The 23491-nt window shown below is 39.0% G+C and overlaps 2 long non-coding RNA genes across 3 annotated transcripts; both read left to right on the top strand.

Annotated features, from left to right (window-relative positions):
* Positions 1–497: 497 nt before the first annotated feature.
* On the top strand, positions 498–14291 carry LOC120401671. 2 transcript variants are annotated; one of them, XR_005596633.1, is made up of 5 exons: positions 498–805; positions 1809–1869; positions 4093–4208; positions 7773–7924; positions 14195–14291. It is a non-coding gene; the product is annotated as an uncharacterized LOC120401671 (long non-coding RNA). The 2 variants fall into 2 exon arrangements; XR_005596634.1 differs by lacking the exons at positions 7773–7924; positions 14195–14291 and adding an exon at positions 7037–7684.
* Positions 14292–14564: 273 nt separating this feature from the next.
* On the top strand, positions 14565–23023 carry LOC120401670. The gene is made up of 6 exons (XR_005596632.1): positions 14565–14732; positions 15187–15303; positions 16460–16565; positions 18031–18106; positions 21255–21347; positions 22115–23023. It is a non-coding gene; the product is annotated as an uncharacterized LOC120401670 (long non-coding RNA).
* Positions 23024–23491: the final 468 nt, after the last annotated feature.

Here is a 23491-nt window from a genome sequence, read left to right as displayed (position 1 = left end):
ATCATTGTGAATGTGTAGTACCAGATGTTGCTTTGCAACCTATTGTCTGGAGACACTGTTTAGTTCAGGTTAAAATATCTTTGCTCAAACGGCTCCGTTGGCTATTGTGTGAGCATTAGTGAAGTGTCATGAAAAGGTAATGGGAAGTACTGGGAGGTTAGCGCTCGGAGTGTGTCCAGGAGGTCCTTGGTTCATGGTGGGGTTACAATGACTATTGACAGCTTTTGTTTTCTCTCTTCAGAGAACCCTTTTCCTTCCTCTAAAAGGATGTGCCCCGTTTTCTTTCCCTTAGTAGCTTTCTCCACCTATGTCATTAGACGGGCCAATGTTTGTTTTTCTAGTTTCCCTAAATCGCCCCAAAGAGGAAAACAAATCGCTTTGTTGCGTCACCACCACCCGCAAGGCCCAGGGCTGGCTGGGGGAGGGAGGTTTCTAATTTTGGTCAGGGATTGTTTGCCGAGGAAGGGGAGAAACTAGTCTCTCAAGTTCATCTCAGACTGGCTGAGCCCGATCTCCGGAGAGAAAATACACCCTGTCTCCAAAAGTTCACGGCCGGACCACCCCAACCCCTGCCTCACCTCTCTGACATCTTCAGCATCTTCTGTCTTTAGGCTTTTAGCCGCCCTAACGGCAGACAGGGCAGATGGGAATGGGCGGAGTGGCACAGCAGTAACACTGAGCTCTACACAGAAAGGCGAGAGAGTTGCTAACAAACTCCGATCGTGCTATTCTCCTGACCATAACCTGTCCGGTTTTATTCCTTTCTTTGCTTGTCCCGCTAGCCTTGCCAGCTGCAGTCGCGGAGGTATGTGGAGACTTATGCTCCGGGGTGGGGGCGGGGAGAACTATAGACATAAATCGGCCTGTTTCCCCCAATACTTCTGGTACGTTGTTGTTCTACAGCTATATGGAGACAATTATTTATACACGAGAGCGTGCAATTAGTTACAAATACTTTAATACTCCGGATTTGTTTCACTAAATTGAGGGCATAATACAGTGACTGAGCCTCAGTCTGTCGGACTGGGATCTGGGTGTTGGTGGGGAAGGCCTGTCAATGACCTTTAGAATAGCCAAAGTGATGTAATATTTCGACGTCTCTTTTACACTCTTTCATTCCAGCTGGTGTTTCTCCCACTCTCACACGAGACAAAATAAATCGGAGTCAGTTTCACGGACCCTGAGATTCTGAGTTCATTTACTCCAGATTTACACTGGTGTAGCCTTATTGACTTCAGTGATATCGCAGTATCACTGCGAGTAGACTCAGGCCAATAGCTCTGGGACTAGTTGCGTTGAACACTATATAACGCTATTTTCTGTCACTGGAGCGCAACGCCACATCATCGGAGCATATTTCCTCACCAGCTAGATCATTCACCAATACTGGAGACTGTGAGAACATCCTTCAGCTGTAGCAGATTTATACCTCAAGAGAAACCATGTTTCCCCTTCCCTCTCTGAAGTTTGCAAAGCCACTACAAGATGCAGTTAGCATATTTAACTATGCATCCCCGTAAATGCCCAAGTGATAAAAAAGCCACATTTTGTTTTTCAGCATTGAGAGTGAAGCTTTTGCAAACCAATGCACTATATAAAGTAGACGTATTTGTGTTATTACTGGCATTTTTTCCTTGCGCATAATCCCTTATGCCTTTTATTATAATCCTACACATTACAGTTAATCTGTAATGATACTGCTTCAGAGGGACCTGTTGCACACAGTGATGGTAATTTGTAACCTTGGTAACAGTTTTAAATAAAGATTATAACAATGATGTCAACTGTATTTATTCACCATACTGTAGGAGGGGTCTAAGGATTACTACTATCGAGGACGGAGTTTAAGAAGCAGTCGAGAGATTTTATGTTAGTATAATTTGATGTATCACTTTTTAGTTTGTCTTAAGAAAACACAGTCATTGTTCTAAATAGTGAAAAGATTTGCAAACTGCTGAGAACTCTGTAAACTTTAATTTTCTGAATGAGAGGTGTATTATTATGAATTAGGTTTATCAGGGGCCAAGTACCCTTAGGTAGAACATTTTACTCTGCCAGAGAAATATCCCAGAATAAGTACTGCTTAGAGACCCTGATGAATAATGCTAACATCGAATCTACCATTAGCTTTCTGCATGAGCTTTCTCCCCTATTAAAGCTAACAATGAATTGCTCACTAGCTGAAAGCAAAATTAAATGTAATTGCTTTTATTTATCTATTGCTTTTATATCATTAAAATATTTTTAGTTACATTTGATAAAATAGCATCCACTTTGATTATTACCTGCCATATCTGTTGATCCACGTCCTGTATATGCAGTACCACAACATTAACAATTAAGAAAAAAGCATATTTTATATATTGCATCTGTCAAGATATATTACAGTTCCCATTAACAAAAATACATTATTCTTGTTGAACAAGCTATGAAGCATATCTTTCATGAACACTTTATTAGTAATCATAGTTGTCAAAAATTAGATATGCACAGATTGCAGATGCAAAGGAAATATTAGTTGCAAAATGAAATATACCGTAGAATTGAGGCATAACTATTTTCCCTCTTTAAAATAAAAATTTTACAGAGTGAGAAACTGAGCTATTAAGCTTACTTAAAAGATGGCTTTGTTGGTTTAATTATACTGTAGTTATTTTATAAATATGTTTCAAAGGAAGCTTGCCATATTGAATGTCAATGAGGCCTTAAAGAAAAGACTTACAAAAGCTAATGCATACCAAATACCAAATTTTGGTCATTAGCATTCCTATTTATTACAAACTAAAGGAACCTATTAGCAGACAAGAATTTCTGTTTAGCTAGCATTACAATGTTTGGCCATTAAAATAAAAAAGGGCAAAGTATGATTTTTTCCATTTAGAACTATATGTTCCTTTTTATCTAGACGGACACAAGTACCCCCCCAAAAAAAACAAAAACAAAAAAAATCTTTAGAGTGGAAACTATGATTCTTCATAATTGTGGGTCAATATGGAGCCAAATCCTGCAGGCTTTACCTAGGGAAAACTTCCATGTCTCCAAATGGAGATGATTTTGACTGAGTAAGAACTGCAGATTTTTGGCCCATATGTTAACAGTGAAGTTTTAATGATCTTCAATTACAATATAACATACTTTTGTAAATCAAGTTTTGACTACGGAAGGCCTGCAGGATCAAGCCCTTGGGAATTAGGGCCTGATTAAAAGCCCCTTAAAGTCAGTGGGAATCTTTCTGGTGACTTCAGTAGACATTGGATCAGGTCCATAATATGCACAGTAGCCTACCTGCTTAGGGTAGGAGAAATAGGAACTGGAACATGAATTAGCTGATGCAGGCTTCTAACCAACATTTTCTTTTCTGTGCCTGTCACAAAACAAGCATATTTATTAAGAGTGTTTGTCGGTTCTGGGTACTGCTTCAATAAATTTTCAGGCTGGCAATTAATATTTCTTAAAACCTTTGAAGAATCTATACTATTTCCTCTGTTGATGAATATCCAAAAGATGAATGTGTATAATGTGTTGCTTCTTAAAATAAAAGTTACGCACAAAGAGAGAGACATTTTGTGCACAAAAAGAGGTAAGTTTTATTGTGTTTTTACTGAACACATGCTTTTGATGTTGACCATTCCTGTTATAAAAGTCTCTTTAGATAAGGCATCTGGAGATGCCTAATGATAAGGCAACAAATTAATATCCACTTTTTTCCTTTGTTGCCATGTATATTTGCAATGTCCTTCTGTCTTATTATTGGTTAAGATTGTGGTATCTATTTTAATTTGATAGCAAAATTCTGAACAAAAGCAGAGAAGTTTCACAATTGCTACTGAATAACAACATTATTGATGTTGTCTAATGTCTATTTTGTTTCAGAAACAACTTCTGTTCCAATAAGAAACTGTATAAAAAAAAAAGTAGGGAGTCATAGCCCCCAATCCAGTAAAGTTCACACAGTGATGCCTGAATTGCAAAATTTGCTTTTCTACTTTTCATTGGTAATTTATAAATCTAACTTTTAAAGTCAATTTAGTTTTAGACAATGTTTAATTTGACTAATAAAGCTCATCCTCTATTTTGATTTTGCAAGAACAGGGTGAAGAAACTTGCAATGAAGTCTTGTTTTCCATGAAAAAAAAATCATTGTATAAGTACTGTAAATATACAACACAAAGAATGAAGGTTTCTCCCTCAGTCCATCTGCAAGATCTGTAAGTATAACAAATTTACTTTACACAAATTTAACTCCTAAATTCTTATGATGTCATTATAAAATATGTTATTTATTCATTCACAAGAACATATGGAGAGAAGTTTAAATTAAGGATTTCCATTATCTTTGAGAGCCTCAGAATGTATGAGATACATTCAACAAAGAAGGCCTTGTATGACCCTATGCATGTATGCTATATGTCCCTGCATTTCACTGATGAAAACAGAATTGGCCTTAGTTTCTGTGGGCAGGGATATTTAGGGGCTGATCTCAAAATGATCTAGTCTGCTCATGACTGTGCTAAAATAACTTGGCATGAAGGAGAATTTTAGGAGGAAAACAAAATTGAAAAATTCATTATAAAAGCAATCAGACTTTTTGAAATGTTAAGAACTCTCATATTTCCATGGAGGTATTTTCTGAGTCAAAGATCTTCACTTCCATTTATTATCATGAAAGGCAGAGGTTCAAGAAGCTGCAGACAATCCAAATTAATAATAAATCTGAGGGAATCTTGTTATCTTCTCTCAAGAATTGTAATTTTCACAATGAGCAGTTTTTCAGGTCATCATGTCTGTAAAACAAATGGAGCTGATCCATTGATCTACAAATCAGATGCTCCTGGGAAGATAGGAGATATCTGGAAGGTCTTTCACTTATATTTGGATGATTTAGATAACTACTGTTAGAATATTTTCAACATAGGAGTCTTTTTTTTGCAGTGATGTTACTATCAACTATCAACTAATTGTTGTAACTATAAATCTTTCTGTTAGAGTGGTAAATAGGGTCTATACTTGAAGGAGAAAAGGCTAATAATCTAATAGAATGAGTGTCAAAAGAAGTTCAGACAAAAAGACCGGCCCTTATGGGGGGAAAATGTTGTGATGAAGCATTCTTTTGTTAAAACCACCCTATTAATACAAAGTCAAACAAGAGTTTGAACAAAAATGCTTAAATCACATCATTCTGAGCAATGATGTCTCCTTTTCACTCTAAACCATCCATAGTCTTTTATAGCAAGATATAGTACACAACAAGGTGTTTTGAAAAGCTTCATCTATCAAGTTTAACAACTTTCTGGTGTAACTTCTGAGAGTGCTTATTGCTTATTCATGTGGAAGTGAGTACGCCCAACTCGTTTTGCCTGGTTTTGCTACTCTTTGTTGGTTTGTGAAGCTGTTAGGGTAGCTGCAAATGGCTTCTCGAGTGACATTTGCTGACATTCAGTGAAGTATATTTATCAGCATTCTTCACCTCACCTCTATACATGTAAACCATTTTATTTTGTTCTTCATAGCAACCTCCTTTTCTCTATCCATGCTCTGAAAATAATAAATGGCAAGGTGGCATATTTCCCCAGCTGCACTAAAATGTCACTGTGAAAAATCTTTAATGGTCTAAGTGTAGCTTTTCAGGTTGTAACTTGTCAAGTAACTGAGAAATTCTAGAGTTTCTCTTTAATCCACAGTTCTTTGGAACCATATAACTCGAGGCAGAGACTAATTATAAGTTACACCAGTCAGAGCTGGACAAGCATAAACCAAGTAGAGTACACTTGATAGAGGCTAATTTTACATCTGCATTCTCTCTTTATGCTTTGTTACTTCAATTTCTGTATTCAGAAATGCTAAATGCGCCTTACTGTATTCTCATGAATATGTGTGGGTGTGTATTTATGTTTGTTTTAATTACTTTGCTCATAATTATCATTAAACACACTTCTCCAACTATCATTAATTATTATTTATATTATGGTAGCATCTAGGCACCGCAAAAGATATTGGGCCCATATTGTGCTAGAAACTGTACCAACACCTAATTAGAGCCCTGCAAATCCACAGATATTCACTTTATATCCACGGACCATCTTCACAGATCACGGATCAGATGCGGATACAAATTTTGTATTCGCACAGGGCTCGATACATAATAAGAATTAGTCTGTGAGGAGCTTACAATCTAAATAGACTAGATAGAACAAGGGTAGGAGAAAGGAAATATTATACCCATTTTACACGTTTATAAATTCTTTAATCTCTATAATAATCTGGGGATCCTTTTCCACCTAAATACTAAAGAGAGCAAAAGGAATAAAATACTAATGTTGACAATGAGAAATGTTTAGGAATAAGGGATGGGTTTCCTGTCTGAGTCACCATTTTGTTGATGTGGTTAGAATGAAATATGTTTCCCCATGGACAAAAAGTGACTAAAAGTCATTTTATTTGATTTCACCATTAACTGTGGGTCCATCATGCTTCCTTTACCAATAAGAAAAAGACTTCATAAAGCGTAAACTGTTATATTTGTGTCTACCATACAATATTTATCCAACCTCTCATAAATGAACCAAGATAAAAATCAGTAAGGGTAAAATTCACCACTGCCCATGTAGAGGGCCAATACAAGACTTGTGCACCACTTATGCCCATAGAGAGTTTTGCCACTGACTTCAATGGGGCCACGATTTCATTCTTAGGAGTTAAGTGGTAGATAAGCTTTGTGCTGGTCCTCTGCATAGTGATGAATTTAATCCATAATGTCTACAAAATATTTATTTTTAGGAAGAACACCTTTGCTAACATTCTTTAATGCCACTGTCAAGCTTAAGAAAAAATATATTATGCACTTGACACATTTTCCACTCAGTATTTTCAAGGTGGTTTTTTTTTTTAATCTTCTGGTATTTTGCATCAGAACATGGCATTTGTGTCATGGATTTCACTGTATTTTCTTTTCTGGGTGTCAAAAAGGTGCCTCCTCCATGCAGCATATGTATTTGTTGAGGTAAAGCAAACTCACAGCTTTCGACATTTATTTCAGGCTGGGTTACAAGAACACTTGAGTTAACTAATACATTTCTAGACCTTGCACTGCTGTTTATCTGCATGTGAAACTCCCATTGAAGTCAATGAAAGCTGTGTGCATGGATGGAAGTCAATACATGACCTAGAGGCCAAATTCTACTCTCAGATCCACACTTCAGGTCTCAGAAGTTTACCTTGAGTTAAGTATATATATTTGTTATCTATCATGGTGAAAGCTAGATAAATAAATACAACTACTACTTAAGTTGACTGTTTGAAGAGCTTAGAGCAGCCTTTGGGCCTCATTCTACCTTCGAGTCACAGACAGAGCTCTCCCAAGATCAGTGTAAATTCTGCTGCTGATTGAGGTCAGTACATGGCCCTGAGTGCTTTGCTTTTGATGCTTTGGCATTATGCACCCTTCAGAAAGTGCAGATCACTGTTTCTATGCCGTATTTGTGATGGCAGGATCCTCAAAGGTGGAGTGGTATTGCCAAAACTCAGGATTTTGAGCAAGATACTTAGGCAGAGACACACTTATGGGCAGTAGGTAGCTCTGTACTCTCTGTCATGTGTAGATCTCAGTAGACAGAAGAGCATATATCATTCCAACTGAAGTTGCTAGTTACTTATACTCAAGTGATTTATGTTCCACCTATTTCAGAATATAGCATTAGAACAGCTAGCGAATCTAATCTGTTTATTTAATCTGTCTATGGCATTTTGAATGCATCTGTCTTCTTTGTATCCAGGTGCCAGTGTGGGAAGATTTGGCCTTGGTGAAAACAGGGAACCAATAGAAGGCAGCCTCCCGAAAAGGATGATTCGTAAGAAACTCAGCCAGTTGTGGGTTCCCCCCGCCAATGGAGAACATGACATGGCCCATTCTTTGGCATGTATGCAGGTATGATCTACTTCCCTTTTCCAGCATCTGAGGGTAAAATATATTCTTGGTCCTGCAACCAAGTTGCATGCACTGCTCTCCCAAGTGTTTCAAGCTAAGCACTTTTATTTTCAACCAGGCACAGCTGGGCCTTATATTAACATCTGGTTTATCTAAGATTTGCATATAGTACAGAATCAGAGATATGTTGGGCTGGAAAGAACCTCGAGAAGTTAGCTGGTCCATCCCCTGGGCTCAGGTGAGACCAAGTATGTCTAGACCAGTGGTCCCCAACCTTTTTCGTCTGGCGGGCGCCAGATGACGAGCCACAGAGGACCGTGGCGGTGGATGAGCATCTGCCGAAATGCCGCTGACAAGCAGCAACGTCAATAGGTGGCGCCGCCGACAAGCAGCGTCATCCAGAGGCGTCGCCGCCAAAATGCCGCCGAAAATCGATGGCATTTCGGCAGCGACACCTCCGGATGACACTGCTTGTTGGTGGCATTTCGGCAGATGCTCGTCCACCGGCCAGTACACGGGCGCACTTAGATGCCCCGGTAGGCACCATGGCACCTGTGGGCACCACGTTGGGGATCCCTGGTCTAGACCATCCATGACAGGTGCTTGTCTGACCTGTTCTTAAAAACCTCCACAACTTCCCTTGGAAGCCTACTCCCATACTTAATTATTTTTATAGTTGGCAAGATTTTCCTACTATCTAACCTAAACCTCCCTTGCTGCTGATTAAGCCAATTACTTGTCCTACCCTCCGTGGACATGGAGAATAATTGATCATCATCCCTTTTATAACAGCCTCTAACATATTTGAAGACTTATGAAGTACCCACTCAGTCTTCTTTTCTCAAAACTCAGCATGCCCGGTATTTTTAACTTTTCCCATAGATCAGGTATTCTACACCTGTTATCGTTTTTGTTGACCTCCTCTGGACTCTCTCCAATTTGTTCACATCATTCTTAAAGTTTGGCACCCACAACTGGACACAGTACTCCAGGGGAGGCCTCATCAGTGTGGGTAGTTTGCTTGTAAAAACAAAACAAAAAAACAAAAACAAAATCCCCAAACAGAAACAACATGCATTTTTTCTACATAAAGTATGTATTTTTTTGAAAATGTTAACATTCTCTTTCTACTGGCATGGAAGAAAGGTTCAAAATTACAAAAAGGAGAGAAAAAGAGGCTGAGATTTCCAAGAGTATTCAGCATTGGTCTAACATTGCTCCATTTATGTCAACGGTAAAACTCCCAATGGCTGAGGCTGTTAGGGAGATTCCCAAACCTGAGCTGGCTTTTGTAGGTGACAAAACTGAGGAACTGTCACAGATTGAAGTGTCACTATAGGAGGTTTTGGAATTAATTGATAAACTCAACATTAACAAGTCACTGGGACCAGATGACATTCACCCAAGAGTTCTGAAAGAACTCAAATGTGAAGTTGCGGAACTATTAACTAAGGTTTGTAACCTGTCCTTTAAATCGGCTTCAGTACCCAATGACTGGAAGTTAGCTAATGTAACGCCAATATTTAAAAAAGGGCTCTAGGGGTGATCCCAGCAGTTACAGACCAGTAAGTCTAACGTCGGTACTGGGCAAATTAGTCGAAACAATAGTTAAGAATAAAATTGTCACACACATAGAAAAACATAAACTGTTGAGCAATAGTCAACATGGTTTCTGTAAAGGGAAATCGTGTCTTACTAATCTATTAGAGTTCTTTGAAGGGGTCAACAAACATGTGGACAAGGGGGATCCGGTGGACATAGTGTACTTAGATTTCCAGAAAGCCTTTGACAAGGTCCCTCACCAAAGGCTCTTAAGTAAATTAAGCTGTCATGGGATAAAAGGGAAGGTCCTTTCATGGATTGAGAACTGGTTAAAGGACAGGGAACAAAGGGTAGGAATTAATGGTAAATTCTCAGAATGGAGAGCGGTAACTACTGGTTTTCCCCAAGGGTCAGTCCTAGGACCAATCCTATTCAATTTATTCATAAATGATCTGGAGAAAGGGGTAAACAGTGAGGTGGCAAAGTTTGCAGATGATACTAAACTACTCAAGATAGTTAAGACCAAAACAGATTGTGAAGAACTTCAAAAAGATCTCACAAAACTAAGTGATTAGGCAACAAAATGGCAAATGAAATTTAATGTGGATAAATGTAAAGTAATGCACATTGGAAAAAAATAACCCCAACTATACATACAACATGATGAGGGCTAATTTAGCTACAACGAGTCAGGAAAAAGATCTTGGAGTCATCGTGGATAGTTCTCTGAAGATGTCCACGCTGTGTGCAGAGGCAGTCAAAAAAGCAAACAGGATGTTAGGAATCATTAAAAAGGGGATAGAGAATAAGACTGAGAATATATTATTGCCCTTATATAAATCCATGGTACGCCCACATCTCGAATACTGTGTACAGATGTGGTCTCCTCACCTCAAAAAAGATATTCTAGCACTAGAAAAGGTTCAGAAAAGGGCAACTAAAATGATTAGGGGTTTGGAGAGGGTCCCATACGAGGAAAGATTAAAGAGGCTAGGACTCTTCAGCTTGGAAAAGAGAAGACTAAGGGGGGATATGATAGAGGTATATAAAATCATGAGTGATGTTGAGAAAGTGGATAAGGAAAAGTTATTTACTTATTCCCATAATACACGAACTAGGGGTCACCAAATGAAATTAATAGGAAGCGGGTTTAAAACAAATAAAAGGAAGTTCTTCTTCACGCAGCACACAGTCAACTTGTGGAACTCCTTACCTGAGGAGGTTGTGAAGGCTAGGACTATAACAGTGTTTAAAAGGGGACTGGATAAATTCATGGTGGCTAAGTCCATAAATGGCTATTAGCTAAGATGGGTAAGAATGGCGTCCCTAGCCTCTGTTCGTCAGAGGATGGAGATGGATGGCAGGAGAGAGCTCACTTGATCATTGCCTGTTAGGTTCACTCCCTCTGGGGCACCTGGCATTGGCCACTGTCGGTAGACAGATACTGGGCTAGATGGACCTTTGGTCTGACCTGGTACGGCCGTTCTTATGTTCTTATGTTCTGTAAGGATGTTTTCAGGACCATCAACCAGGGCCACAGGTTACCTTACAAACCTAGCAAAGCAGACAACTACTGCTTCTTGTAGCAGACAAAACCATGACTAATTCCAGAGTTCAGAACCAAGGAGCACAGGTACAAAGTGTCACACCCCAGTGATCTGTATAAACTCAGCCAGTGAGCGGTACATAAAGGTAAAGACTTAAGTCTCTGTACACTATTTTATACTCAAGATGACACTCTCATTTCTATCAAAACCCCTCGTCTCTGATTTGGTACATACTAATGATTAGCAATATCTATGACCAAATCTAAGATTCTGTATTACATACTAAGTTATATAATGTGCTTATCTACTTATTAGCAATAATAACAAATCTGAATATTTAACAGGGACTTTAGGGACTTTCCTTGTTTATCTTGATTATATGTGGCTGGGTCATCATGACCTCTCATTGTAACTTCATCCTTGTCCTGTACCCAAATCCAAGGACATTTCAAGAGTTGAACAGGATATCTTACTTATGCAGGTGGCTGTTTTGCATTCCTTCCCAAGAAGTTATGTGAAGCCCACCTTAAAAACTAGTCCACCCACTGTATTAGTTATATTGATTATGCACTTGCTTATATATTTTAATAACTACTATTTGATGTATATGATGTATTAAATACATGATTAAATACACTTAGGCCCTTACCATTTGACATGAGGTAAGTTCATCTAATCACTGGCTTACCGCCTTACAACTTCAAAGGGAGCATACATAGGCTTACGCTGTGTGCTTCTGAAAATCCCTTCATAACAGCCACCCCTAGGTCAAAGGCAACATAGTATCACTTATTAAATAAAACTATGGCTTACAAGAAATTATCCACAAAAAAGGTACATAGGTTGCTGCTGCTCCAGGGCATCCTTAAGTCACACTTCAGCAAGTTATGAAGTTATCTTTGGCGAGAAATCACACCATGTTGTCAACCATATAGGAGTAGGTTTATGTGTCTGTGACGTGTCAGTTGTCTTTTTTGTCACTTCATTGCTGTTATGACATCTAAGTAAAAGGCAACCACTGCTATTTTAAACACTATGAATCCACAGAAATTTAATCTGTAAACATTTGTTCAGTGCTTACCTGCGTATTTCTCCACCACAATATTGAATTTCTGAAGGCTTTACTCTCACTCACAGGTCAGTACTTGTCCGTATGTCTCCAATTTTATTCTTTCTAACCTGACTTTACAAAGCAGAGGATTCATGGGAAAACCTTTTGCCCACTAAATGCTTAACACTTGCTTTGTTTTTATATTAACCACATCCTTGAAAAGAATAAAAGGATTTACTGTCTCAAAAAGTATCATTATGCAGTGAAAATAATATTGTAAAAAAGAAGGGACCGAATACGGATGTTCAGTTGTTTAGTGATCTGTATTGTTCTCATTTTGGGTGTCTTCCACTGTTTTGCCTAATTTACTCATACCCTGGTGTACTGATTTGCAGCTAAAACCCATGATTTGTTACAGTAAAAACTGAAGTGAACAATTACAAAAACTTAATTAACAATGTTAGCAGAATGGCAAGCTTTCAGAAAAAAAGGCATCTCTTTTTTTAAATAGAAGAAGCTATTGAGATTTCTTAATTTTGCTACAACTTAAACCCATAGAACACGTATCAATGAGAGAGGCAGACAGTGGATCAGATTCTGATCTCAGTTACATCATTATAAATCCAGAGAAACTGCATTGACTTAAGTGGAGTTACCCCAGGGTTCACACTGATGTGCATGAGATCAGAATCTAGCAGAGAGAAAAAAGTATATACAGAGAATTGTGTGTTCTGGTATACATTCTTAGCATAAGATTAATGATATTGCTAGTATTATCTCAATTCCGCTACAAAATACCGTTTTAGACAAATTAACAGAGATTTTATTTCACAAAATGAAACTGCACAGATCTCCTGAGGCCCAAGCCAGTGCCTTGTCCACTGGACCACACTGCCTTTCTGCAAATTTGCCCCTCTAAATACTCACAACCATGAGTCATTGCACATGCAGGAGCAGCCCGACTGAATTCAGCAGCACTACTCACATGCATAAAGTTCAGCAGGATCTAGCCTGTATGTGAATAAGGGATCACGGATATTTTGGTCACTGTGTAAATGTTTTGCACCAATAAATAATTGTCAAAACATAGCAGTGAGCTTAATATTATCATCCTAATTTTACAAATGGGAAAACCAAGGATCAAGCAACCTGCCTAAAGCCTTAGAAGTTATCAGTGCTAGCACCAGGATTAGCATCCAGTTCCATATTGAGACCAATAGACTGTATCTGCACATCTCCCTGCCAAAAGAGGATTCCCTGAAAGCTGCATCTGAATTTCCCATAGAGCTCTTTGAAAATATCCTCAGTTTTATTATGAGGAGGGTCTTCTTTCATGTAGTGCTATTGGTAGGAAGAAGTGGGTGACAGCTGGTGATGTTTTGCAGACGTTTCTAATGATGTTTCTTGGGCATTTTCTGAGATGTTTCTGCAGCTAGGATTTCTCCTTGGGAATTGCAGGTGTGTGTACAAGACTTTACATAGAAAATTGAAATGGTGCTATAACAGGATCAGGGTTATTCATGTTAATTTCCAGGTTTTTCTGGGATATCATTTAGCTTCTGATGAAATATAACAATAATTCTTATATATAATATTATTATATAATAATTATTATAATAATTAATAAAATAATATAAAGCAAAGATACTTAAATAAGGCTTTATATTAAATTGTCCAAACACTCATTTAATTTCAGTTCAATGGATCATGTTGGTATGTTAGCAAAATAACAATTATTACAAATATGTTATGTGAAGTTGAATGGTGATGAGATGTATACATATATTGCATCTCTTCAAAACTGCTGGGAGAAAAGGACAAAAAAACCTCTTATTAATATTTGCTTGAATTTCAGAACAAATACACTTTGTCCATGCTATCATCTCTTCTGTGAGGAATATCTATGAATATCCAGGTACTCCTAAACCTCCAACTGCCAGAAGCAGGGACTGGATGACAGAGGATGATCACTCAAAATTGCCCTGTTCTGTCCATTCCCTCTGAAGCATCTGGCACTGGCCACTGTCAGAAAACAGGATACTGGGCTAGATGGGCCATTGGTCTGACCCAGTCTGGCCGTTCTTATGTTCCTATCTAACCAACTGAGGTTTTTTGCACAAATCTTTGCAGAAACAGAATTTGAAAGTCACGTGTCTTTTCATGCTGGAAGTGCCTGCACCCTGATTCATTGAAGGGGAAAAATACCACACTCAAGCACTGTTAGGTGAGTTTTTGGGGATTTTTTTTACGGGGGTCATGATTTCTAGATCTATAAGCCTTCATCTCATGAATTGTTGGCCTTATCAAAATGGCCACCATATTCTATTGTTTTCAATAAGACTAAACGACTATAAGATAAGACTACCCCTACTTAAAACTGTTGTTAATTCGGTACAGTGTTTGCATTTGTATCTATTACAGATGGCCTCTTTCCTTTCAGTGGGACAGAAGCCTAGCTTGCCTCACTGAAGGTTGTTTTCCTTTGTGCTATATGGTTTGGAAATGGAACTGGGAAATGTGAGGTGAAAATAGATCATGGGATGGAAGATGGACAGTGAGAGTGATATGGGAACTCAGAGACGGATACTGAGAGGAGATGGGAATATGGGAAGAAGTACGAAAACTGAGGGAGCAGGCAAAGAAGCGGCACGGAGGGAAAATGTGAGAGGTAAGAGGATGAGGGGGAAAGATGGGAAAATATGGGGTGAGGGCAGGTGTGGAACAGGAGATTGTGGGGGAGCATGGAAGGACAATGTGAGTGAGGAAGGAGACTGTGGAGGATAATTGTGGAAGTGGGTAGAGCTAAATGAACCCCAAAGTGATCTTCCGGCTGCGAACACAGACAGAGATCTAGAACATTCTCAGAGAAGAAGCTGTTAGCAGGCTTTCTCAGGGGGCTGCTGGTATTCCTTCAATATCTTCTTTAATAAAATCTGCTTGCTGTTTCTTTTAGTGCCTTTCTCTTTTGGTTATTGTTCATGGGGCAGGTCAAGCCAGAATATAACAATCACTAATGGCATTTTGATGGGTAACTGGCCTTATAGAAAAGAAGATGAGGGAGCCAGGATGCCACAATTCAGTTAGGTTTTGGATAAGCATCTGAGGTCTAGGATTTGTTTCAGAACTAACCTTGAGCTCCTGCACCTCTGGGAAGTTTTTCCAGCTTTGGAGAAGATGAACAAAAGTGCAATCCAAGAAGGTGTCTTGGCAGATCCCTCTGGGAAGGAACATATGCAAATGTGAGAGTCCTCATTTATAGTCTGACCTTTTTTTTAATCAAGCTTTTGCTAAATAATGTGGGTTTGCTAAAGAAAATACAAAGAGTCCCAAAAGTCAGAGCTTTTTTATATATTTGCCCAAATTATCTTAGCTGGAAATCTCATTTGAGATAAGACATTCTCCTTTTCATTGGTGTGGGTCCTGTTATGTAATTATAGAAATAGGAATATGATGATTACACTCTTAACAAACATGCATTGTAAAATATAATCCGGCAGCTTCACTGTATTTAAAAGTGCTGCAGGATTGCTGTTGGAAAAATGATATTTCTACTATGACATAATAAGCACCAAATAAGCTTATTTAATACAGAAATGTACCATCCCCAATATGCTTATTTGCAACCTCTACATTCTATTTAATATGTTTTCTGTTTCTTGCACGCTCAGAAAACTCCATGCCCTGTTACATTTATTCTTTCAGAAAAGAGCAGGAACTGAACAAACACCATCCTCCCCTCAACCAATCAGTGAAGCAATAAACTTGGGGCCAAATAGGGCAGTCCTAAGGCATTTTACATTGGTGTAAATATTGACCAACTTTACTGACGCCAGTGGAGTTACTCTACATTTACACTTCTGCAGCTGAAACCGGAAGTGGGCCTTCACTTTTGAAGTCACTGGGAGTTTTGTCTGGACTGAGAAAGGAGAGCAGGACTGGGCCTTTAGACTTCCCACTAACTTATAAATAGCATTTTGCATTACATTTCACCTAGCTAAATTGATATCATTTGCAAACATAACTGGCATTCAGATTTTTTTAAAATTCATAGATTACATAATATTATAAAACTGGCTACTACTTTAAAGTACGGCAATGATTAACCATGTCATTATCTCCTGCTCTACTTGGCATGATAGGTATCTACTGTGGAAAACAAATTCTTTACATTTTAGCTGCCACACAACAAGTGCAGGGCTGTGTGCCAGAGTGCATCAGTTATGTCATTTCACTGACCTAAACCAAAGCTTTGGATCTAAACTCTGAGAGTCTTTGAAATCTGAACTCAGATTTGGATCCAGACACACATTTTGCAAATGTTCTTCATCTTTATATTGAGCCACGTCAAAGGCCCAGATGTAAAACACAGTCGTCTTTGGGATTTTTCAAATCCAGATCCAGTGAATGGAAGTGGGTAATAATAGCCCATGAAGAATAGATATTTCACTGCTACCTTTTGGCAGAAGCGAGTAATGAATGTTCCATGGAAAGCATCAGACAAGTTAGTATATTATTTTCCCCTTCAATTTTTATTTTATTCATGCCATGCATGTTCTTATGTTGTGTGCAATTTCTCTAACGTATTCCCTCACTGCATGGCTCCCCCCCGGGTCTATTCATTCTAAAACATAGGTGCAGATGACACAAAATGAAGCTACAAACTCTTCTGTGTTAACATTTCAAAGCCAAAACTGCTCAGGCAGGTCAGAGAACTTCATTAACACTACAAACATCTACAGCTCAGTACAAATGAAATGGTATAAAATTGACAATATTCATTTTCCTGCTAGTTCACACAATGACTGCAAAGTGCCTTACCATTCACATGGAGATATGTCTCATAAGTGTCTCTATCCTTAATGGAAAAAATGGTATGGGCAGAGCATAAATCTAAGAGAGGATGGCTTTGTTTTAAAGAACTATTATATCACATCGCCAAGTGCTGTATATATTCATTCTGGACAATCGTTTTCCTGTTGGTATGTTCTGACAATACAAAACATGCTAAAATCCAGGCTGATTCTTCTTTCACAGAAGCACTGTGATTGGAAATGCTCCAAAGCTTCTGAAATTTGATTTTTCATTGAAATTTCAAATTTTGACACCTCGCCTGAAAAGAGAGCATTTAAATGACATTTTCTTTTCATTTTGTGACCAGTTCCAGTTGCCCTCAGGCATCCCTCAATGCTGGAAATGCACTGATCAGGTAGGGACTCCCAAATCCTTCAACATCAGGCTCATCCATAAAACCACTTTCCCAACCCTTCCTATTAGCTGCAAGTGACCCATCACCACTGCAGTGCCAAAAGAAGCAGCAGCATATTTCCCCAGGTCGCAGAGCTGGTTATCTGCAATGACTGTCCCTCCTTCTTCCCTACTACTGGCAGCACTCATGGTGGGGCTGCTTAGCCCAACTGCTTTGCTTGATCTCTTCCCACTTGGCACCACTCACAAATAGGTCCTCATGTGGATTGCTTTGCGGTTAAAGTATTTGAGTAGAAGTCATGAGACCTGGGTTCCGGTCCCCGTTCCATATGTGACCTTAGAAAAGTTGTCTAAGTTTTCTCTGTGCCTCAGTTCCTTATCTGTAAAATGGGGATAATGAATAATGGTATTTACCTACCTTACAGGAGTACTGTGAGGGTAAATTCATTAACATTTGTGCGGTGCTCAGATATTACAGCAACAGGTGCCATGCAAAAACATAAACAGAGAGCCTGCAACTTACACTGAAGTCAATGGACCAATGTACTCAGATTCACTTACTCCCTACTTAGGCAATCTCTCTTAGGTTCAGTAGAAGTTTGCCTGAAGAAAAATTAAATAAGAACCTCCCAGTGTGACCAGTTGAGGAATTGCAGCACTGCCCAAGAGTCTTTAAGAAACTATGAAAATACAAAAGAACAATTGGGGGAACCTAGGGTTCATTCATGTCAAAGCATCTCACTATTACTCTTCCTTTTCAGATAATAACTGGAACAAGAAGTCAAGCTGTGAAACATGCAAATGTTGCATCATCCGGCTTCTTGGCAGACCACTCAGGTATGCTGTGTCATATAATGCCAATGAATTGGGTGAGGTGATCCAAATGGCTTTACCCTTTTGAAAAATCATTCCAACTGTGTGGACCTGATTCTGACCTTATTTACACCAGTGTAAATCTGGAATAACTCCACTGAAGTCAATACCATTACACTAGGGTAAAATAAATGTAAGTGAGAGGAGAATCAGACCCTGCATTTCTATCAGTTCATCTTTGATTGTTTCTAATGTAATAAACATTTTTATGCCTCCAGAACAAAGACACCCTGCCTCCTGGAGCTCCTGCCTCACAGGCATGTGCCCACCCTGGATGTAACAGAACTATTATGAACATAAAACTGATTTGGTCTATGAAAAATTTGCAAGATAATTCAGATTATGATTCAATGCCTACAATCCGGGCCTATTCAGATTTGTAATATAAACTATGTGGGTTCACACTCTGCAGATCGAGAGCTAGGATAGAAAAACATCTCTCTAAAGCTCTAATGCAAGTTAAATCCCATCAGACCCAATCCTGAAAAAGCAAACAAAGCCCAAGTAAAAAGGCTCATTTGTGTGAAATGCTGAGTTGCTGCAGTAGGGCTGTACAGCTTCTCGGCTGCTTCAGACACCAGAATGGGGAAAAACATCCTTTTTTGGAGGCTTTTGACCCTAACACAACCATGTCGGCAGGCTCAGGACTGGGCCATATATTCACAGAGTGGACGAAAGAAAACCACAAGTGAAGAATAAAATGAGTTAATTCAGATATTGGAAAAAGAACATCTGTAGGCTAACATGATGGGGCCCTATCCTGGTTCCATTGAAGACTGCCATTGACTTGGTTAGGAGCAGGCTCTCTCTTGACACTTCATTATTGTTGGAATATAATGTACATAATATAGAAAGCAAATATATCACATTTGCTTCATTATGCATAATTTCAGACATTTTCATAGGCTAATGTGGTTTGGTACCCAGTTACTTAGAGGATTACCTCTCCCAGTGCCATACTGCCACACCTGACATCAGTAGAAGCACTTGAACTAGAACTTCCCTCAGTGTAAACTAGAGGGAGCTGTTGTAGGGCACTTTATATGGGGGCTCAAAGGCTTTGGAGTTTGTTTCCCTCATTATTCTGCTAGAGCTGTATCATCAAAGGCCATCGTTTTCTTCAGACACATTTAGGACGGTTAGGGGTTTATGAGCAGGCAGCCAGAGACTGAAGCATGGTTTACGTGAGATATTTTGATATAGATGGTTAGAAAGTATAATTTTTCCTCAGAGAGTCTATTAAATTAGAAAAAAAAAATAGAAACTTGATGAACCAAAGTATTATATTAAAAACTTTGAGACTTACTACTTGAGTATTTTACATTTTGGGAGGTGCCTAAACCTCTGGATAGGTGCTAGAATTTTTTTAAACATTAAAATAATGGGGAACTAGGTGTTCAATGAAGAGTTAAGTATGTGTGATATTATAATGAAGTGTACTGTTAATTATTGTATATCTTTGTAGTGCACCTTGAGTTAGGTGTAGGACATAAACATTTAAGAACAGAAGCTTGAGTGCAGTAGTTACTCTGGATTTACAATACCATAAAATGTGTCCCCTTGACTACATTGCCTTTTTGTTTACATTTTAAATAACACATTTATGAAATACTTTGCATGTTAATTCAAATGGATTTCAACTAATTGTGACCTAAAACACTTTTGATTAGAGTCAGTCCAGTTCACAATGGATGTGTCCACCTCATATTGAGTACTAATCGACTGACACTCTCATAAGGATCTGCATGGCGGTCAAGCACTGAAAGCTAAAGTGCAATTGCAGTATTCATGTGAGTAGGCCTGTTAATAGCAATGAAGCATCGACAGGGATAAGGAAATCGCAGTTTGGCCAGGAATGAGTATATAATCTGAAGCTCCCTCTCACTGCTAGAGATGGTCTCTGCATATACTTCAGAAGAAACTTTTCTGAGGCAGTATCTATTTTTTTTTATAAGTAAGAGGCCTCCATCTCCAGGCTGTCCATACGTTACCTTTCATGAGCGGTACATTTACACAAATTCCAAATTAACATAGAAAAATTAAAACTGCATAAGATTTTAAAATGATCATTTCAGAGCTCTCATAATGCACCTGCAAAATGTGAACGAGCATCCTGCCCCTGCATAAGCAAATAGGCACCAATATGAGAAAACATTATTTTGTGTACAAAAGGGTTTTATGTGGTCAAACCTTATTGGGTGCATTTTTTAAATCCAGTTTGAAAATTTTCCCTTATAATATCTTAAATGCTGGTGCCAAAATAACAACAGGACTGTATAGAACTAATAGAAACAGCCAATCTCAACATCTGGGAGCTATGGCCACGTCTTCTAAAAAATGGATATTCAGCCACTACTAATTCCCAAAGAGTGCCTGTGACCATGATGGAAAATGCATGTCAAAGATTTAACATATGACTTGTGGATCAACAGCTGAATGCTAATAGCCAGAGCCTATCACTGATCCACATTCAGAACTGCTATTGACCTCACAGAGAGTTTCACACATGGATGGACAGCAGGGTTCGGGTTACTAGCAAAATATCACCAGGCAAAAAACACAGGGATTGATTCTGCAGCCCCCAAGCAGGCAAAACTTTTACTGAAGTCAGCAGAAGTTCTGCTTGCTTAGGGAGTGCAAGGTTAACCCCATTGTGAAGTTTGCTCATCCATCCATCCATCCATCCAGATGAAGCAAGTGACAGAAAGAAAAGGACTATCACATCCATAACCCATCACCAGTTCCTAATAAATAGATGGGAGGATTGTGAGGCACCCATAAATAGGATGTTGTTTCAAGTTCCTGGACAAATTTGGTACAGTCGTAGTGCTGGGATTGTTAGGAGGAATTTGGCTGTGGTGGTTATGGTTGGAGGCTGACATGTAGGGGCCTGACAATATATCCTGATGATAACACAGACCACTATTGTCACTTCACAGCGATTATGTAGTCATCCTATTTATTAATAATGATGTGTGAGTTAATGTCATCTGCAGTCTTACCCTATCTGAAGAGGAAATGAGTACTGACATGCCATGGACTCAACTGAAAGGTGTTGATGATTTAGCTCATCTTAGTGCTGAGTCTGACTGTTGATATTTTATTATTTCAGCTTCACCGGATAAAACTGTGAGATGGCCAGAGAGAGGCTTCTTTGCAGGGCAGTGTGGCACTGATATCACATACAAAGGATGATGTTTGAGAGGTAAGGAAGCTTAGAAAAGCACGGGTAGCCACAGAGCTCCCTAATGACTAACACACAAACAGATCCTACAGAGTATAACTAATCCCACATAGGGACCCTGGATTGTGAGACACATTTTTGTACCTACCCATCCATTTTGGATGGTGTGGTTCAGTGTGAATATTTTTATTTGCCACTTTTTGACAGACCATACCCCCTTCTTTTGGATCTCAGAAGAAAAACACAGGCAAAATGAAGAATAGGAGATTTGCCATCTTTTGATGGGAGATGCGATTAAACTAGTGAGGATGAAAATTAGGAAAGCACCTTCCACTCTGCCAATCTGATACAAATTAAACACATAAATATCTCCAAATTTTAGACCTCCACAAGGGATGGCTGACATTCTCATTTGGCCCAAAGGGTTTAATTTAAAGTACTTTAGAACATCCATTTACTTTTATAGGCCCCAATTTAGTTCCTATTCAAGTCAATGCAAAGACTCCCACTGACTTAAATGGGAGCTAGATCAGTTTATGATATACATTCTTAAGCACAGTCCATTAATAAAAATAACAAGCTTGATTGCTAGTGATAGCTAATGGAAAATGAGTAGATGACCCTTAGTTAAATTTCGCTGACTTATCTTTATGTTTTCCACAAAACCAACAGGAGCAACGAAAAAGATTCTGTAGTTCTATTTACAAAATCTCTAGAGTAATTTGATGTGTGAAAAGCCTTGAACTGATTTTTAAAAGCAATTTTTGTTTGATCTGAAAATTTTGCAGCCATATCCTGCCCTAGCCAACATAGCTATGGAGAGAAGCGAAACAAGCCGGCGTGTCCTGCCACAACAATCTGACTACTCAGAACAGGATTTCAAAGGATGTAGTAGGGCACTGCAGTTCAGGGAACATTTTGCTGCTATTCCTAGTGAATGAAATTCACACCCTTTGCTGAGGGCCAGCAGAGTGCCCATGCATCACGTAAATCCTGTTTTGAAGTCCAGATCCTCAGCTGGTATAAATTGGCGTAGCTCCATTGACTGCAATGTGGTGCACAGACATTACGTTTGCGTTGTGAAAAGAAGTGAATTTCATCCATCATGGGCAAAGTCATCAACAACCTGTTGTCAGCTTACACTGTCTACTGCTTGGGAACTACACACATTTCTCTTAGCAGATAAGAGGCTCTTTACACCCTCTTACTGTCCTTATACACTAGCACAGCAAACGGCAGAACTTAGCTACTATACAGCTGAAGAAACATTACTTTTTTTTACAATTATATTTAGAAATTTCCTTGAACCACCGTGGAAAGCAACAGCTTCTATGGATAAACAGCTCATATCTTAATAGATTCCCTCCTGACAGTTGGACAATACTGAGAATTTTATGCAAGTCTGTTGAGAAGATTCCACATAAAAAAAGGATCCCATGGACTGCAGTAGTAGCTGGGACCCCTTCTCTTCCCTTAAGTGCTGAGAGAGATTAGGCTGGAGGATAATGCACTGGCTGTTCCCCTACACACTTCAAAACTTTCTCTTTTCATACCACCCTTACAGTATGTCTACACTACCCGCCAGATCGGTGGGTAGCAATTGATTTATTGGGGATCGACATATCCCGTCTCATCTAGATGCGATATATCGATCCCCAAACGCACTCCCGTTGACTCCGGAACTCCACCAGGGCGAGTGGCGGTAGCGGAGTCAACAGGAGGAGCCACAGCCATCGATCCCGTGCCGTGAGGACGGGAGGTAAGTCGAAATAAGATACATCGACTTCAGCTACACTAGTCCCATAGCTGAAGTTGCGTATCTTACATTGACCCCGCCCCCTAGTGTAGACAAGGCCTTAGAATAAAACTCTATGGTATATGTGGTATAGAGAGCCCCCCTTGCCTGGTCTCTTCAGCTCACTCTCTACTGCTCTTTGGGCATTGCACAACCACAGCAGCATCTGGTTTAAATTGTCTTTCATTGTAGCACAAGGGGAGGTGTCTGATCCTGATTTGAGACTTCTAGGCACTACCATCCTACAAATAAATAATAATAATGACGTTGCTCTGTAACAAAACAAAAAGAAAAAGAAAAAAACACGTTCTACATCCTCACCACCGCCAAACTGACTTTACTATAAGAAAACAGTTAGAAATATAAAAAA

The sequence above is a fragment of the Mauremys reevesii genome, linkage group 3, assembly GCF_016161935.1.
Source record: "Mauremys reevesii isolate NIE-2019 linkage group 3, ASM1616193v1, whole genome shotgun sequence".
Classification (NCBI taxonomy): Eukaryota; Metazoa; Chordata; order Testudines; family Geoemydidae; genus Mauremys; species Mauremys reevesii.
This window is presented reverse-complemented; position numbering and strand designations above follow the sequence as displayed.